Source organism: Hyla sarda, chromosome 1 (assembly GCF_029499605.1).
Source record: "Hyla sarda isolate aHylSar1 chromosome 1, aHylSar1.hap1, whole genome shotgun sequence".
Lineage (NCBI taxonomy): Eukaryota > Metazoa > Chordata > Amphibia > Anura > Hylidae > Hyla > Hyla sarda.
This window is the reverse complement of record NC_079189.1, coordinates 451,643,662-451,659,365: the sequence shown is the minus strand read 5'-3', so window position 1 is coordinate 451,659,365 and position 15,704 is coordinate 451,643,662.

Below are 15,704 nucleotides of genomic sequence, written 5' to 3'. Positions count from 1 at the left end.
ACAGGTGCAAAATGTTACACTACTTGGATGTACGTATGCGGTATGCACTGACAAGGGTGGAAAAATGCACAACAATGAGCCTAAAAACTCTGTAATTTTTGTAAAACACCAGCCGGTGAGTACTATTGTTGGACTTTTACAGTATGTAGGACCTTGACAGATTAACAGGTACAAAATGGTACACTACTTAGATGTACGTATGTGGTATGCACGTATGAGGTCAAAAAAAATACGCAACAATATGCAGAAAAACTCAGTATTTTTGTAAAACACCAGGCGGTGAGTACTATTGCTTGGACTTTCACAGTATGTAGGCCCTTGACAGATTAACAGTTGCAAAATGGTACACTAATTGGATGTACGTATGCGGTTTGCACTGATGAGGGAAGACAAATGCACAACAATGAGCCTAAAAACTCTGTAATTTTTGTAAAACACCAGCCGGTGAGTACTATTGTTTGGACTTTCACAGTGTGTAGGCCCTTGACAGATTAACAGGTACAAAATGTTACACTACTTGGATGTACGTATGCGGTATGCACTGATAAGGGCGGAAAAATGCACAACAATGAGCCTAAAAGCCCTGTAATTTTTGTAAAACACCAGCCGGTGAGTACTATTGTTTGGACTTTCACGATTTGTAGACCCTTGACAGATTTACAGGTACAAAATGGTATACTTATTAGATGTACGTATGTGGTATGCACGTATGAGGGCAACAAAATGCGCAAAAATGCACAAAAAAACTCAGTATTTTTGTAAACCACCAGCTGGTGAGTACTATTGCTTGGACTTTCACAGTATGTAGGCCCTTGACAAATTAACAGGTACAAAATGGTACACTACTTAGATGTACGTATGCGGTTTGAACTGATGAGGGAAAACAAATGCGCTACAATGAGCCTAAAAACTCTGTAATTTTTGTAAAACACCAGAAGGTGAGTACTATTGTGTGGACTTTCACAGTATGTAGGCACTTGACAGATTAACAGATAAAAATGGTACACTTATTAGATGTACGTACATGTATGCACGTATGAGGGCAACAAAATGCGCAACAATATGCAAAAAAAACTCTGTATTTTTGTAAAACACCAGCCGGTGAGTACTGTTGCTTGGACTTTTCAGTATGCAGGCCCTTGACAGATTAACAGATAAAAAATGGTACACTTATTAGATGTACGTATGCGTTATGCCCTTAGGAGGGCAGAAAAATGCCCTACAATGAGCCTAAAAACTCTGTATTTTTGTAAAACACCAGCCGGTGAGTACTATTGCTTGGACTTTCACAGTATGTAGGCCCTTGACAGATTAACAGATACAAAATGGTACACTACTTAGATGTACGTATGTAGTATGCACGTATGAGGGCAAAAAAATGCACAACAATATGCAGAAAAACTCTATTTTTGTAAAACAACAGCCAGTGAGTACTGTTGCTTGGACTTTCCCAGTATGTAGGCCCTTGACAGATTAACAGTTACATAATAGTACACAAATTAGATGTACGTATGGGGTATGCACTGATGAGGGCAGAAAAATGTGCAACAATGAGCCTAAAAACTCTGTAATTTTTGTAAAATACCAGCCGGTGAGTACTATTGTTTGGACTTTAACAGTAGGTAGGCCTTTCACAGATTAACAGGTACAAAATGGTACACTAATTAGATGTATGTATGCGGTATGCACTGATGAGGGCAGAAAAATGTGTAACAATGAGCCTAACAACTCTGTAATTTTTGTAAAATACCAGCCGGTGAGTACTATTGTTTGGACTTTCACAGTATGTAGGCCCTTGACAGATTAACATGTACAAAATGGTACACTAATTAGATGTATGTATGTGGTATGCACGTATGAGGACAAAAAAATGCGCAACAATACGCAGAAAAACTATTTTTGTGAAACACCAGCCGGTGAGTACTGTTGCTTGGACTTTCACAGTATGTAGGCCCTTGACAGATTAACAGGTACAAAATGGTACACTACTTAGATGTATGTATGTGGTATGCACGCATGAGGGCAAAAAAATGCCCAACAATACGCAGAAAAACTATTTTTGTGAAACACCAGCCGGTGAGTACTGTTGCTTGGACTTTCCCAGTATGTAGGCCCTTGACAGATTAACAGTTACATAATAGTACACAAATAAGATGTACGTATGGGGTATGCACTGATGAGGGCAGAAAAATGTGCAACAATGAGCCTAAAAACTCTGTAATTTTTGTAAAACACCAGCTGGTGAGTACTATTGTGTGGACTTTCATAGTATGTAGGCCCTTGACAGATTAACAGGTACAAAATGGTACACTTATTATATATACGTATGTGGTATGCACGTATGAGGGCAACAAAATGTGCAACAATACGCAAAAAACTCTGTATTTTTGTAAAACACCAGTCGATGAGTACTGTTGCTTGGACTTTCACAGTATGTAGGCCCTTGACAGATTAACAGGTACAAAATGGTACACTACTTAGATGTATGTATGTGGTATGCACGTATGAGGGCAAAAAAATGACCAACAATACGCAGAAAAACTCTTGATTACTTTTGCCAGGACTTTGCCTGTATCTAGACTTGTTACGGATACAAAATAGTAGACTGCTTTGAAGAAGGTATGTGGTACGCACTTATGAGGGCAGACAAAGGCACTGTCCGCTGAAAAAACATATTTTTGAACAGCAGCAGAACGCAACAGTGCAGCACCACAAAAAAAAAAAAAAACAGGGATTAAACCGTAAATTGCACGAATGGCGTGCACTGGTTTTTATAAAGTCTACACACAATTATAAGCAGCAGATGATTTCTGGAGGAAAAAAGCACAGAATTGCGCTGAAAAATAAGGTGATAAGGTGGTTCATAAAGTTCAGGCAGCTTGTTGATATGTATGAGGCAACGAAAAGCTATCTGCCCCTCTCTGATGATATGCTCAATACCATGAATGGGAGGTTTATGGTGTAAGATCCTTCTCAGTGAGAACAAACAAAGCACTTAACTTCTGTCTGTCCACAATGCTGATGTGACTAGCAGTTGCCAGTGGTACGCTGTGGTATAAGCAATTCACACACACGCAGTCCGTCCTCTCTCTCTGAGTGCATGGATGAAATGAGCAGGAGCAAGATGGCTATTATATAGGGCTGTGACATCACAGGGGTCAATGAATGCTGATAGGCTGCATCTCGCATGTGATTCAGGGTCATCCCGCCTACCTCCCTTCCCGCCGTACTTTCCCGCCCTCCCATAATCCCCTGACCCATGTACTCACATGTGGATCCACCATTTTAGGTCTCCTTTGGCCGGCAATGCTGTAAAATGGAATTTAATGAAGCGATTCACGCGATAGAATCGCGGCGATATTCGCATTCGTTGCGAATCGAATATTTCATGAAACTCGTAACGGATTCGGGTTTGTCAGCTTCAATTTGCTCATCTCTAATCCCAACCTCATATCCCGTCATAATATCTCAACCTCATATCCCGACCTCCTATCCCATCCTCCTATCTCAACCTCATATCCTGTCCTCCTATCCCGACCTCATATCCCATCCTCATATCTTGACCTCGTATCCCGACCTCCTATCCCAACCTCATATCCTGTCCTCATATCCTGTCCTCTTATCCCGTTCTCATATCCCGACCTCCTATCCCGTCCTCCTATCTCGACCTCATATCCCGACCTCATATCCCATCCTCCTATCCTGTCCTATCTTGACCTCATACCCCGACATCATATACTGTCCTCATATCCCATCCTCATATCCTGACCCCATATCCCGTCCTGTCTTTGTGAGATGGGGTGTGGCTTGCAAGCCGGACCGACACATTCACCAGGAGATGCAGAGCTGAGCTTGTGGAGTAAGGTACTGGAAGTCCCATATACTTGCATGGGACTTAAAACAAAAAACTATCTTTTATATAAGGGTGTGGGTAAGGATTAATTAAATTATCATATATTTTTATTTGACATAGAAACATAGAATTTGTCGACAGATAAGAACCATTTGGCCCATCTAGTCTGCCCTATAATCTGAATCCTATCAATAGTCCCTGGCCCTATCTTATATGAAGGATAGCCTTATGCTTATCCCATGCATGTTTAAACTCCTTCATTGAATTTGCAGAGATCACTTCTGCAGGAAGGCTATTCCATGCATCCACTACTCTCTCAGTAAAGTAATACTTCCTGATATTACTTTTAAACCTTTGCCCCTCTAATTTAAAACTATGTCCTCTTGTGGTAGTTTTTCTTTTAAATATGCTCTCCTCCTTTACCGTGTTGATTCCCTTTATGTATTTAAAAGTCTCTATCATATCCCCTCTGTCTCTTCTTACTTCCAAGCTATATATGTTAAGGTCCTTTAACCTTTCCTGGTAAGTTTTGTCCTGCAATCCATGTACTAGTTTAGTAGCTCTTCTTTCAACTCTCTCTAGAGTATCTATATCCTTTTGGAGATATCGCCTCCAGTACTGTGCACAATACTCCAAGTGAGGTCTCACCAGTGTTCTGTACAGCGGCATGAGCACTTCTCTCTTTCTACTGCTTATACCTCTCCCTATACATCCAAGCATTCTGCTAGCTTTTCCTGCTGCTCTATTACATTGTCTTCCTACCTTTAAGTCTTCTGAAATAATTACTCCTAAATCCCTTTCCTCAGATACTGAGGTCAGGGCTGTGTCATTGCTATGGGTTGTTTTTGACATATAAGTAATATGTGTACCAGGTATTAGTGTTGAGCGGCATAGGCCATATTCGAATTCGCGAATATTCGCGAATATATGGATGAATATTTGTAATATATTCGCGAATATTCGCATATTCGTTATATCCTCGTTTTATTTTCGCATATGCGAAAGTTCGCGTATGCGAAAATTTACATATGTGAAAATTAGCATATAAAAAATTAGCACACGCGAAAATTCGCATATGCGCAAATTAGCATATGCTACTTTTCGCATATGCGAATTTTCGCACGCCAGTCTCACACAGTAGTATTAGAGCCTTCTTTACACCACACAAACTGGAAGCAGAGAGGGGTGATCACTGTGATGTGTACTGTGAAGGAAAAAGAAAAAAAAAAAAAAAAAAAAAAACGAATATTTGTAATTATGAATATATAGCGCTATATTCGCGAAATTCGCGAATTCGCGAATATGCGATATTCGCGAATAATATTCGAATTGCGAATATTCGCGAGCAACACTACCAGGTATTACTGAAATATCTCCATCCGTACGGAAGTTATGTGAGAACATACATTTCCCATTGATTTGCATGGGACTTTAAACACAAACCCTGATCCTCACAAATGGGGGTAGTTAAGGGTTAAATTAACTTTATTATAAGTGGACATATAAGTAACATGTGACCAAGTTATATCAAAATATCTCCAGCCTTTTGGAAGTTATGCAGAAACCTCTTTCCCATAGACTTGTATGGGACTTTAAACAAAAACAACGACCCTGGCAAATGGGGTTGATTAAGAGTTAAATTACCTATCCTATGTTTGTTCTTGAAATATAAGTAACATTTGTGGCAAGTTTCATGTTAATATCTTTAGCCGTTTGGACGGGATGCTGGAACATACACACACACACACACACATACATACATACACACATTGGGGGAGATTTATCATTAGGTGTCTATTGTAGACACAGATCTACCCCTTTACACTGCTTCTCTAATTTACACTCTTGCTCAAGATTTACAAAAATTGTGCACGTCTTTAAAAAATGTTGTGCAAATATAGAAACGCCCTCCTCGCTCTACCGGGCACTCCTTCTCTACCTCCTACAGTACACTGCTCACATAGCTAGAAGTGCTGGAGCAGCAGTGTGTGCCGAACAAAACTCTGCACAATAGTGAAATCATAAATCTTTATAAAGTACACAGAGGGGGAGATTATCAAAGAAATACATTTTGCGCCAAAATTTTGGTGCGAAAAGTTTGACCACATTTTCAAAGAGCTTTGTGCCACGGTTTACACTGTTCAAGTCAGTTTTGTAAAAGTGGGCGTATCAACGTATATTGTCTGCTTTACATGATATTTTTAAGAGAGGTGAGAGTCCAGTTTACATCAAAAATTTCACACCAGCTTTTTGACAATGTAGAAATCACAGAAATTGTGTTGTAGTTTTATTGTTTTGGGGTTTTTTTCTTCTAATTTTAGATACATTCTTGTGGAGGACTATGTCAGATTCGGGGAATTGCGACGATGAACAGCGTTTTTTTTTAAATGTGTTTTTTTATAATTGAATTTTCAGGCTTAGCAGTGGAAGCCGTCTTGTAGAAGCCAAGGCTGAGCGTTATCCCCAAAATCAGTTAGCGCTAACCCCCAATTATTACCCCAGTACCCACCGCCACAGGGGTTCCAAGAAGAGCTGGTGCCAACAGGCCCAGAGCGTCAAAAAATGGCACTCCTGGGCCTAGGTGGTAACAGGCTGGCATTATTTAGACTGAGGAGGGCCAGTAACAATGGTCCTAGCCCACCCTAGTAACGTCACTCTGTTGTTGCTTGCATGGTATCTGGCTGATACTGAAAAAATGGGGGAACAACACACTTTTTTTAATTATTATTTTTTTTTTTAAAAGCTTAGAGTTCCCCCTATTTTCAGTATCAGCCAGATACCAACCAAGCAGCAACAGCCTGACGTTACCAGGGTGGGCGTGGACCATTGTTACTGGCCCTCCCCAGCCTAAATAATGCCAGTCTGTTACCCCCTAGGCCCAGGAGCACCCTGTGGTGGTGGGTACCGGGGTAATAATTGGAGGTTGGCGCTAGCTAATTTTGGGGCTAACGCTAAGCCCCGGCTTAGTAATTGATTCTGTCTATAAGACAACTTCCACTACTAAGGCTGAAAATTCTATTATAAAAAACACAACACATTGAAAAAAAATGTATTTAAAAAAAACACTCCCCCACAGCCCTCGTTAACCATTTTATTGAAATTAAAAAAACGCTGGTCATCGTCGCAGTCCACCGAATCTGACGTAGTCCTCTGCATTCACATATCTGAAATGAGAAGAAAAGAAAAACATAATAAAAAGGGTTAGTGTTAGTCTCCCTGGGGAGAGCGCACATAATGCAGAGTGTTCTTAACAGGGAGCCTCCAATTGTTGCTAAACTACAACTCCCATCATGGGGGCTGTAGTTAAGCACCAGCTGGAGTCTCCTTGTTTAAGATCACACTGCCAGAAAGGCTCTGTTTCCATTATGCAAAATGCATAATGTGAACAGAGTCAGGGCTGGACTGTGTAGCTCCGCCCCCCTAATGACATCATCCTTTAGGGGGCGGAGAAGTAAAGGTCACAGGTGGTGTCAGAAGTGAGACCCCCTTTCGATCTGTCCCTCTGCCCTTGGACTACTACTCCCATCATGGGACAGAGCTGGTGGGGAGCGCAGTGTAGCCGCATGTGCCACCGGCTTGTTAACTTAATAAATGCAGATCGCAGAAGGTCTCTGGAGAATGACCTGGTACGATCTGTCCCTCAGCCCCTGTACTATAACTACCATCATGGACAGAGTTTGCCCCATGATGGGAGTAGTTGTAGTACTGCAGCACTTGCACATCCCACGGCTGTAGGACTTTTAGGACTACTACTCCCATCATGGACAGACTCCATCCACGATGGGAGTTATAATCCAGGGGCTGAGGTGCAGATCGCAGAAGGTCATTCTCCAGATACCCACTGTTATACGCATTTATTAAGTTAACAAGCCGGCGGCACATGCGGCTACGCTGCGCTCCCCGCCGGCTCCTGTATATGATGTCACAATTCATAATCCCCGCCGCTGGGAGACCGGAGCTCTGATTGGTGTATAGCTTTTCAGCAATCAAAGCTCCCATCTCCCGGTGGCGGGGATTATGAAATGCGTCTCTCTGATTGGTGAAAAGCTTTTAACCAATCAGAGCTCCTGTTTTCCGGCAGCAGGATTATGAATTATGACAGTGTATACAGGAGCCAGCAGGTAGCGAAGAGTAGCCGCATGTACCGTCGGCTTGTACAGTTAATGAATGCGGATCACAGCAGGTCTCTGGAGAATGACCCAGTGCGATCTGCTCCTCAGTCCCTGGACTATAACTCCCATCATGGGCAGATTCTGTCCATGATGGGAGTAGTAATCCTAACTGTCCTAAAATCATCCCACAGCCGGGGGGATGTGCAAGTACCGTCTCTCAGCACTGCGGTACAACTACTCCCATCATGGGACAGACTCCATCCCATGATGGGAGTAGTTGTAGTTTAGCAGTGTTGAGGGAAAGCTCCTGCATCCCCTGGCTGTCTCAGTAGAACACTTTTCTACGTGTCCTTTTTGATGGTGTATTTTTGAGCAAAAAAAAAACCGCACATGATAAATTAGTATCCACTTTAGAATGCATTCCACAATACACCAAAAAATAGACTACTTGCTTTTTGCTCTATCAAAAAAGACGCACAAAAAAGATGCAATGAAAGTCACTGCGCAAATTTTTGCACAAAATAATACACAAGAAAAAGGGGTAGACTCAATGATAAATCTCCCCCATTGAGTTTTATATATATATAGATTAGGTAGGTGGCTCCTGTAAGTAGTTTTCCTTATTGGCTAGGTCCCCCCAGTAGGTGGTTTCCCCATTAGGTAGGCTCCCATATAAGATAATTTACACGATTAGGCAGATCTTGCAAGAAGGTTGTTAACCCCATTAGGAAGGTCCCCCTCCCTTTCCAAGACTGGGGAAAAAAGAAAAAAAGAAACCAAAACCTACTCACCTCTCAGCCCCCTTACAGTCCACCAGTGTCTCCTCTTTTTTCTGAGGTCTGATGAAGGGACTAAGTCAAGTGACACCATTGTTTACCGGGGCACAGAAATAAGAGTATCTTCCAGCATCTAGTGGCCACAGAAATTGTGCTGCTGGCAGCCAACAAGTCTGATGGCTCTTTTCTCAAATATTTCAACTGAGGGCAGCTTTCACTTAATAGCGCATATAGGAGACACTTACAGGGAAATAACTTCACCCCCAGGTGCAGGAGGTCCAGCACTTGTCAGGGATTGCCAGGTGCTGACTCCATATTTGCATATAGTAAATTGGAGATCTCTCAAAATGCAGAATTGACTGTCTTTTCCTCTCTTTAAATCTACATTTTTAGTCCATATATCAAAAATTTTAATTATTTAAAATACCTACAAAAATACCACTAAAAGAGATGATCACACAGTACACACTACTGACACTTAAATCGAACTAGTATACACAACACTTACGAATATTGTTTAAAAGTAAATAGATAGAAACAAGTTCATAAGCATAGCGCACTGAAGTCAATATACAGTGACCCCCCGACCTACGATGGCCCCGACATACGATAATTTCAACATGCGATGGCCTCTCAGAGGCCATCGCATGTTGAAGGCAGCATCAACATACGATGCTTTTGTATGTCGGGGCCATCGCATAAACGGCTATCCAGCAGCGTTGACTGCTTCAGCTGCTGCCGGATAGCCGTTTACGGTGCCCCGTGTGCTCCAGTGATGGTCTCCTACCTGTCCTTGGGGCTCCAGAGCGTCCTCTTCGGGATCCCCTCCATCGCCGGCGCTCTCCATCGTCGTCATCATGTCTACATTGACAGACGTCGTTCCCGATTCATCATATTGCACTCTCATTTGTACAGTTTGCAATTTTTGTTGCATGACCTTTTTAAACCTTATGTTTATATCTATACAGATGTCTACCATTGTGTAAAATATTGGTAGGTCTTTTGGGGGAAGGTAGTCTGTAACAATTTCATCAGATAGGCTAAGAATTTGGCTTGTCTGAGGTTTTCAATCAAAAATCACTCAATTCAATAGTTATTTGAATTTAATTATGTCATTATAAGTAGACATCCAGGCCAACAATTCCCCTGTCATGCCAAGTTTAACTGTGTTTATTATTTAATTATTTTGATCTTTGAAATTCATAGAATAAACCAGTTGATCCAACGTTTTCTAACAGGTTAATGCAAAGCAAAATTACATAATATCTATAATATATATATTGGGGAAGCTATATCAAAATCTGTCCAGAGGAAACATTTCTGAGGTGCCCATAGCAACCAATCAGATCGCTTCTTTCATTTTTAAGAGGTCTTTACAAAAATGAAAGAAGCAATCTGATTGGTTGCTATGGGCAACTGGGCAACTTTTCCTCTGGACAAGTTTTGATAAATCTCTCCCATATGTTTAACAGGTACACCTTTGCTTCTCAGTACTTAAGGACGAAGGGCATACCTGTACGCCCTCGGTATTTCCAATCACCACCGCTCGCCAGGCGGTGATCAGAACAAGATACCTGCTGAAATTATTCAGCAGGCATCTCGTGACATCGCCCAGGGGCATCACCAATCACCCTTTACCAGCAGGAGTAAGGTGGCATTGGTGCCACCTCATGATCATCCTGATTCGTTGGCTAACGAATCAGGAATCCTGCGGGGCGGTGTTACTAACGGCACCCACTCCTCCCCTAGTCCAGAGGGCAAGGATGGGTGCTAGCAGGGCAGGTTTTAGACTTAGCGTGGCCCTAGGCAAAATCAAAAAAGGGACCCCAAAAGTCGTAATAGTGCACTAACCAGATTTGCTAATTTTTTTTGTCACTTCAAATACCATAAAAAATATCTAATAAGCAATTGAAAAGTCCCATCAAAACAAAAATGGTACCGATAAAAACTTCAAATCAGTGCAAAAAATTACCCTCATACATCCCCATATACAGAAAAATAAAAGCGTTATATGGATCAGAATAGTACAATTTTATATTTTTGTATAGTTCCCAGACATTAGGTTGGCAGTATAGTCCCCCACATTAGGTTGGCAGTATAGTTCCCACACATTAGGTTGGCAGTATACTCCCCCCCACATTTGGTTGGCAGTATAGTTCCTCCATATTAGGTGAAGTATAGTTCCCCCACATTAGGTTGGCAGTGTAGTTTCCCCCTCATCAGATTGGCAGTATAGTTACCACCACATTAGGTTGGCAGTATAGTTCACCCCCTACATTAGGTTGTAGTTCATCCACATTAGGTAGACAGTATAGTTCCCCCCCCCCACATTAAGTAGACAGTATAGTTCCCCCACATTAGGTTGGCAGTATAATTCCCCCACATTAGGTTGGCAGTATAGCTCCTCCACATTAAGTTGGCAGTATGTGCCCCCACATTAGGTAGACAGTATAGTTCCCCCACATTAGGTAGACAGTATAGTACCCCCACATTAGGTTGGCAGTATGTTCCCCCACGTTAGGTTTCAGTATGTTTCCCCACATTAGGTTGCAGTTCCCCCCCCCATTAGGTTGGCAGTATGTTCCCCCACATTAGGTTGCAGTTCCCCCCCATTAGGTTGGCAGTATGTTCCCCCCCCCCCCATTAGGTCCCCCCTCTCCCCCTACTTTTTCTATTTTTCATATTTCCTTACCTGGCCACGCTCTGCAGGCTCAGGTAATGCGGCGGGTCTTGTGGTCTGTGTGGATAATATGACGAGTGACGTCTCCTGCCTTCTCCTCTGCACGGCATCAGGGACGTCACTCATCATTCCCTGCAGTGCCGGCTGCTTAAGTTTAGCAGTCCAGCCGTGGCTGCAGAAAATGATGAGTGACATCTCCTGCTGGCTCCTCTGCGCGGTGTCAGGGACGTCACTCGTCATATTATCCACACAACCCACAAAACCCGCCGCATTACCTGAGCCTGCAGAGCGTGGCCAGGTAAGGAAATATGAAAAATAGAAAAAGTAGAAGTGTCCAGGCCCGCTGCTGGTCACGGTTTTAAAGTGACCGTGGCCAGGGTGCTAATCTTTTACAAGCAGCCGGCGCTGCAGACACTTTAAAACAGTTGCCCCCCCCCCCCCCTTCCTACTGTGCAGTCGGCAGGGGGCCCCCTGGGGAATGGGGGCCCTAGGCAACTGCCTGGTTTGCCCCACCCTAAGGCCAGCCCTCGGTGCTAGGAGTGGACACCTGCAGTGGGGGCCCCTGATCCCCTGCGTTGGAGGCGGGATCGGGGCCAAATGAAGGATGAAGCAACAGCAGCAGGTAAGGGCTGTGCCTCCTGCTGTCGCTTAGCTACAACTCCCAGCATGCACAGCCAAAGGGCATGCTGGGAGTTGCATTTATGCAACAGCAGGAAGCACACCACTACAACTCCCAGCATGCCCTTTGGTTGTTTGTGCATGCTGGGAGTTGTAGTTATGCAATGCTCCCAGCATGTACGGACAACAAAAGGGCATGCTGGGAGTTGTAGAGGTGTGCCTCCAGCTATTGCATAACTGCAACTCCCAGTATGCCCTTCGGCAGTCAGTGCATGCTGGGAGTTGTAGTTTTGCAACAGCTGGAGGCACACTGGTTGGGAAACACTGAGATAGGGTCTGTTTCCTAACTCAGTGTTTCTGCACAAATGTGCCTCCAGCTGTTGCAAAACTACAACTCCTTGCATGCACTGACAGACCGTGCATGTTGGGAGTTGTAGTTTTGCAACAACTGGAGGCACACTGGTGCAGAAACACTAAGTTAGTCTTTTACCTAACTCAGTGTTTCCAACTCCCAGCATGTGCAGTCTGTCATTGCATGCTGGGAGTTGTAGTTATGCAACAGCTGGAGATTTGCGCCCCCCTTCCCCCACCACACACACACACGTGGGTACAGTCACATGGGCGGAGGTTTACAGTGAATTTTGCCACTGCAAGTGTGAGTTGCAGCAAAATTTCGGCTGCTGCACAGACTCCCAGCAGAAAACTCGCTGTAAACCCCCGCCCGTGTGAATGTACACTAAAAATAATACACTACACGAAATAAAGAATAAAACACTACAAATACACACACCCTTACACAGTTACCCCTACCCCCAATAAAAATTTAAAACACCTCGTACGGCACTGTTTCCAAAACGGATTCTCCAGCTGTTGCAAAACCACAACTCCCAGCATTGCAGAACAGCCATTGATTGTCCAGGCATGCTTGGAGGTTTGCAACAGCTGGAGGCACTATGTTTGGGAAACACTGCCATAGGGTTTTTTTGGTGGAGGAGGCAAGCGCGATGCTTGCATCCGGGTCCGCCCCTATGCAAATCCCTAATTTAGGCCTCAAATGCACATGGTACTCTCTGACTCTGGAGCCCTGTCGTATTTCAAGGCAAGAGTTTCGGGCCACATGTGGGGTATTTCCGTACTCAGGAGAAATTGCGTTACACATTTTGGGAGGCTTTTTCTACTTTTACCCCTTATGAAAAGGAAAAGTTGGGGTCTACACCGCCATGTTAGTGTAAAAAAAAATTTTTTTACACTAACATTCTGGTGTTGCCCCATACTTTTCATTTTCCCAAGAGGTGAAAGGAGAAAAAGATCCCCAACATTTCTCTGAGTATGGAAATACCCCATATGTGGATGTAAAGTGCTTTGCAGGTGCACAACAGGACTCAGGAGTGAAAGCGCACCATGTATATTTGAGGCATAAATTGGTAATTTGCACAGGGGTGGCTGATAGTTACAGAGGTTCCCACATAAACGCCAAAAAAAAACTACACCTCTCAAGGAAGGTAATAAGGGGTGTACCCCACAAGTGTTTGACAAATTTTTGTTAAAGTTGGACGTGAAAATGAAAAATGTGATTTTTTTCACTAAAATGCTGGTGTTATCCCAAATTTTTCATTTTCACAGGGGGTATATAAAGTGCTCTACATGCGCACTACAATGCTCAGAAGAGAAGGAGAGAGAATTTTGGAGAGAGAATTAGGCTGGAATTGCAGGCCATGTGCGTTTACAAAGCCCCCATGCTGCCAGAACAGTGGACCACCCCACATGTGACCTCAGTTAGGAAACTACACCCCTCATGGAATGTAACAAGGGGGGCTGTGAGCATTTACACCCCACAGGTGTCTGACATTTAATTTTTCATTTGTACAGCCCACCGTTCCAAAGATCTGTCAAACGCCAGTGGGGTGTAAATGCTCACTGCACCCCTTATTACATTCCGTGAGGTGTAGATTTCAAAATGGGGTCACATGTGGGAGGTTTCCACTGTTCTGGCACCATGGGAACTTTGTAAACGCACATGGCACCCGACTTCCATTCAAACAAAATTCTCTCTCCAAAAGCCCAATATTGCTCCTTCACTTCTGAGCCCTGTAGTTCACCCACAGAACAGTTTACATCCACATATGGGGTATTTCCAGTCAATGTACCCCTTGTTACGTTCCTTGAGGGGTGTAGTTTCTCAAATAGTGTGTCATTTCGGGTTTTTGTCTTATTTTTTCTTTTTTTTTACGGTTCTGGCACCATGGGGCCGGGCCTTCCTAAATGTGACATGCCTCCCAAAAACCATTTCAGCAAAATTCGCTCTCCAAAAGCCCAATGATGCTCCTTCCCTTCTGAGCCCTCTACTGCACCCGCAGAGCAATTTACATCCACACATGAGGTATCTCTTTACTGGAGAGAAATGGGGTTACACATTTTGGGGGGCATTTTCTCCTATTACCCCTTGTGAAAATGAAAAATTTGGGGTAACACCAGCATTTTAGTGAAAAAAATAAAATTTTTCATTTTCAGGTCCCACTTTAACGAATGTAACCACTTGTTACATTCCATGAGTGGTGTAGTTTCCTAAATAGTGTGCCATGTTTTTTTTTTTTTTTTTTTTTTTTTTGCTGTTCTGACATCATGGGAGCTTCCTAAATGCGACATGCCCCCCAAAAACCATTTTTTCTCCAAAACCCCATTGTTGCTCCTTCCCTTCTGAGCCCTCTAGTGTTCCCGCAAAGCACTTTACATACCAATATGAAGTATCTCCTTACTCAAGAGAAATTGGGTTACAAACTTCGGGGGCTTTTTAACCTTTTGCCCCTTGTAAAAATGAAAAAAAAAGTTAACAACAATAACATATTAGTGTAAAAAATTGAGATTTTGAATTTTCTCCTCCACGTTGCTGCTATTCCTGTGAAACACCTTAAGGGTTAACAAACTTTCTGAATGTAATTTTGAATACTTTTACGGAATTAAGTTTTCATGAGGGGTCCATTATGGGGGATTTCTCACATAAAGACTAGAGATGAGCGAACTTCCAATAATTCGATTTGTCACGAACTTATCAGCTCGGCAGTTGATGACTTTAGCCTGCATAAATTAGTTCAGCTTTCAGGTGCTCCGGTGGGCTGGAAAAGGTGGATACATTCCTAGGAGACTCTCTCCTAGGACTGTATCCACCTTTTCCAGCCCACCGGAGCACCTGAAAGCTGAACTCATTTATGCAGGCTAAAGTTTGCAAACGACGAGCCGAGAAGTTTGTGTCAAATCGAATCACTGTAAGTTCGCTCATCTCTAATAAAGACCCTCAAATTCACTTCAAAGCTGAACTGGTCCTTGAAAAATTCAAATGTTGAAATTTTCGTGGAAAATTTCCTGTTATACTTTGAAGCCCTTTTTTTCTTCAAAAAGTAAAAACATTTAAACTTTGTGATGCCAACATAAAGTAGACATATTGTATATGTGAATCAATATATAATGTATTTGGCATGTCTTTTTTCCTTACAAGCAGAGAATTTCAAGTTTAGAAAAATGCCACATTTTCAAATTTTTCATGACATTTTTTTATTTCATTGCCAAAGTATTGCCAAAAATTTACCACTATCTTAAAGTAGAATATGTCATGACAAAAAACTTGGTCTCGGAATCAGATTCATAAGTAAAAGCATCTCAGAGTTATT